Source organism: Octopus sinensis, linkage group LG1 (assembly GCF_006345805.1).
Source record: "Octopus sinensis linkage group LG1, ASM634580v1, whole genome shotgun sequence".
Taxonomy (NCBI): domain Eukaryota; kingdom Metazoa; phylum Mollusca; class Cephalopoda; order Octopoda; family Octopodidae; genus Octopus; species Octopus sinensis.
This window is the reverse complement of record NC_042997.1, coordinates 207,657,437-207,661,892: the sequence shown is the minus strand read 5'-3', so window position 1 is coordinate 207,661,892 and position 4,456 is coordinate 207,657,437. Positions and strand designations below refer to the sequence as shown.

General features: G+C 44.3%; 1 protein-coding gene and 1 long non-coding RNA gene across 2 annotated transcripts in view; one reads left to right on the top strand and one right to left on the bottom strand.

Annotated features, from left to right (window-relative positions):
- LOC115209664 (protein mono-ADP-ribosyltransferase PARP14-like) overlaps positions 1-4,456 on the bottom strand; it is a 730,077-nt gene that overhangs the window by 51,459 nt on the left and 674,162 nt on the right. The gene's annotated exons all lie outside the window — the stretch shown is intronic.
- The window catches only part of LOC118765980, a 16,606-nt gene that overhangs the window by 2,809 nt on the left and 9,341 nt on the right, over positions 1-4,456 (top strand). Inside the window, exon 2 of the long non-coding RNA XR_005001892.1 lies at positions 2,943-2,947. This is a non-coding gene — a long non-coding RNA (uncharacterized LOC118765980). The remainder of the gene's footprint in view (positions 1-2,942; positions 2,948-4,456) is intronic.

Below are 4,456 nucleotides of genomic sequence, written 5' to 3'. Positions count from 1 at the left end.
ACCACTCCGTGAGTGTAGTGGGTACTTTTTACATGCCACTGGCACAGGTGCCAGGCGAGGCTGGCAATGGCCACGATTGGATTGGTGGTTTTTACATGCCACCAGCATGGAAGCCAGTGAAGGCGGCGCTGGCATTGGCCACATCCGGACGGTGCTTTTGACATGCCACCGGCACAGGGATCGCAACTACAATTTCCATTGATTTTTGATGTTGATGTACTTGACTCAATAGGTTTCCTCAAGCACAGGGTCGAATATATATTTTTTAATATTTTTTTGCAAACAACATGCAGATGCAAGTGTTACCTGTTGAAAGCTCTGCATACCAGATGCTAGCAAGTTTATGGGGCCATTAGGAGAGAATGCCTGCCATTTCGGGACCTATCTCTTGACAGCATCATTGGGCACCCCTCACTGAAATGAGACCCTGCTTGCTAGATCAACTGGTCATCAGGTTTCACTCAATATTCTTCTAGCCATTGCTCATTGTTGCTTTCTAACCAAATCCAGTGGTTTGCCTTTTCCAGTGTAGTTTGGATATTACTCCTAGTGGTATTTGCTTTATGATGAATTAAGTCAATGATGGCAATAGTCACTTCACACTGTGTCCAACAAACCCTCTACATCCAACTTTGATTGAAAAATGCTCTGCTTTCCAGCCTGTGTCTTCACATTCCTCTAGGAGGTTTTCATAACAGCCAATCTTTTGAGCTCGAGCGGCATCCATGTTATCTTCATGAGGAACTCAACTAGATTTACCATTTTCTTTTTTTACGCCATATTATCATATATATATACACACACACACATGTATATATACGTGTGTGTGTGTGTATATATATATATATCATGATGATTATCATCATCACTTTTTGGTCCTGGCATCTGTTTGGCAAGACTGAGTTAGTTCTTATTGACATTTACTTCCCCACTCTACCTACCCCAACTATATTTTGGAGTTGACTACTTCAAGTTTCTTATTTCTTTGCATCCATCAATTAATGATAATACAGTATATCTTGTATATAATATAACATATACATATATCAAAACAGGAGATAAGAAAACATTTTTGGTATTATTTATTCACCATTACACATGTTTCATTTACCAATAGGGGTTACAAAATTGTATTTAACAGAGAAACATGTAAGATATCTTCTGTTAGAAAGTCTTCAGACAGAAAATCAGAGAGTATTATCATGCTAAGTAAAAAGTAAGCAACATTTTGAAACATGAAATTCATCACAATATATTTCAGCAATGTGGAAATTTTATTCATCAAAGTAAGTACCATTACAATCAACACATTTGTGCCAATGAGTTACAAGTTTGTTTATTCTGGTAACATAAAAATCTGGAGTTCTGGAGCTGATGAACTCTTTGAACACAGTTTCAGCATCAGTTTGATTTTTGAACTCCTCTTTCAGGAAACCATCAAGGTGCTTGAAAAAGTGGTAGTCGGTAGGAGAAAGGTCTGGGAAATAAGCTGGGTGGGGAAGAAATTCATAGCCAAGTTCCTTCAACTTTTGGAGCACCATTAGTGAAATTTATAGTCGAGCATTGTTATGAAGAATGATTGGCCCTCTTCTGTTGACCAGTCTGGGACAGAGGAGTAGCGGTTTTTCTTTCATTTTGGCAATTTCATGACAATATGTTTCTGCAGTAATGTTTTTCCAGATTTTAAAAAGTTATAATGGATGATTCCAAAAGTACACCACCAAGCAGTCACCATAACCTTCTTTTTGAAGAGCTTGGGTTTAGGGAAGGTTTTCAGTGCTTCATTTTGCTCCAACCACTGCAAAGAACGTTTTTCATTGTACAAAACCACTTTTCGTTGCAAGTTACAATATGGTCAAGAAATGGATTGGTCTGGTTGCGGAGAAGAAGCAATAAGCATTTTCTGATTTTCATTCAAATTTGTCGAGCTTTTTTGATTTTCTGATTGCATGAAAATGGTTGCAGGCAGTTTTCTGACTAACTTGAAGTTCTTTTGCCATTCTCAAGTGGTTTTATATGGATCTTTCTCAATGACAGTCTCTACTTGACTGTCATCGATGACAGATGGGCGTCCATAATGCTCACAATCTGCAAAATCATTTAAACCATTTTCAAGCTGACCTCTCACTGGTCATTTCCCCACCAAATGTTTCATTGATATCATGAACAGTTTTAGCTGCTTTACATCTTTTTTTGAAGTTGAATTGCAAAACTGCTCAAATATCGCACTTTCACAGACAGGGAAAGCCCCAGGCCCATCAGGTATCACTGCAGAGATGCTCAAAATATCTGGTAGTGTCGGCTATAGCCTAGTCACCTGTATAGTTAATCAGGTGATACATGAAGGAGTCATACCCAATGACTGGTGTAGCAGCATAATAGTCAACTGCTACAAAGGTAAAGGTGATGCCCTAGATACAAATAATTACAGAGGTATCAAGCTGTTGGATCAGGTGATGAAGGTTACAGAGAGGGTCATAAGCCAACTAATTAGAGAGAGAGTTAGTTTAGATGAGATGCAGTTTGGTTTCGTGCCAGGGAAATGTACCACTGATGCTATATTCCTGGTAAGGCAGCTGCAGGAGAAATACCTAGCCAAAGATAAGGCCCTGTACCTGGCTTTTGTTGACATGGAGAAAGCCTTCGACAGGGTCCCCCGATCCCTCATATGGTGGTCAATGAGGAAACTAGGAATAGAAGAATGGTTAGTGAGAGCTGTGCAAGCCATGTACAGGGACGCTGCTAGTAAGGTGAGGGTTGGAAATGAGTACAGTGAAGAATTCCGGGTAGAGGTAGGGGTCCACCAAGGCTCAGTCCTCAGCCCCCTCCTATTTATCATAGTCCTCCAGGCAATAACGGAGGAATTCAAGACAGGATGCCCCTGGGAGCTCCTCTATGCTGATGACCTTGCTCTAATTGCTGAGTCATTATCAGAACTGGAGAAGAAGTTTCAGGTGTGGAAGCAAGGATTAGAATCGAAGGGCCTTAGAGTCAACCTAGCTAAAACCAAAGTCGTAATAAGTAGGAAGGTGGACAAATCACAAACGCCTTCAGGTAGATGGCCCTGCTCGATCTGTAGAAAAGGTGTAGGTAGAAACTCTATAAGATGCACCAAGTGTAAGCTATGGACACATAAGAGGTGCAGCAATGTCATAGGAAGGCTAACTAGGAAGATGGTTTTTGTATGTGGCAGATGCTCGGGAGCATTAACCTCTGAAAATCTGCAGAAAACAACTTCCGTCACTTTCCAGGGGGAAAAACTAGAAGTAGTTGATAGCTTCCGTTATCTTGGTGACCAAGTCAGTAGTGGGGGTGGGTGTGCTGAAAGTGTAACGGCTAGAGTAAGAATAGCCTGGGCAAAGTTTAGGGAGCTCTTACCTCTGTTGGTGACTAAACGCCTCTCGCTCAGAGTAAAAGGCAGACTGTATGATGCATGTGTATGAACAGCCATGCTACATGGCAGTGAAACATGGGCCGTGACTGCTGAGGACATGCGTAAGCTCGCGAGAAATGAAGCTAGTATGCTCCGTTGGATGTGTAATGTCAGTGTTCATAGTCGACAGAGTGTAAGTACCTTCAGAGAAAAGTTGGACCTAAGAGGAATCAGATGTTGTGTGCAAGAGAGACGATTGCGCTGGTATGGTCATGTGGTGAGAATGGATGAAGATAGTTGTGTGAAAAAGTGCCACACCCTGGCAGTTGAGGGGACCTGTGGAAGAGGTAGACCCAGGAAAACCTGGGTCGAGGTGGTGAAGCACGACGTTCGAAATCTAGGTCTCACCAAGGAAATGACCAGAGACCGAGACCTATGGAAGTATGCTGTGCGTGAGAAGACCCGGCAAGACCAGTGAGAACAATCAAAATCAAATCATATATCAGAAAGCAGGGGTTAAGTGACCCATCTGTTCGTGTCCGCTGTCAGCCTCGTCTGGCACCCGTGCTGGTGATACGTAAAAGCACCATTCGCTCATGGCCGTTTGCCAGCTCTGCCTGGCCCCGTGTCGGTGGCACGTAAAAGCACCATCCGTTCGTGTTCGTTGCCAGCCTCGCCTGGCCCCGTGCCGGTGACACGTAAAAGCACCGTCCGTTCGTGGCCGTTGGCCAGCTCTGTCTAGCCCCGTGTCGGTGGCACGTAAAAGCACCATCCGTTCGTGGCCGTTTGCCAGCTCTGTCTGGCCCCGTGTCGGTGGCACGTAAAAGCACCATCCGTCCGTGTCCGTTGCCAGCCTCAGCTGGCCCCCATGCCGGTGACACGTAAAAGCACCATCCGTTCGTGGCTGTTTGCCAGCTCTGTCTGGCCCCGTGTCGGTGGCATGTAAAAGCACCATCCGTCCGTGTCCGTTGCCAGCCTCGGCTGGACCCCGTGCCGGTGACACGTAAAAGCACCGTCCGTTTGTGGCCGGTTGCCAGCTCTGTCTCGCCCCGTGTCGGTGGCACGTAAAAGCACCATCCGTTC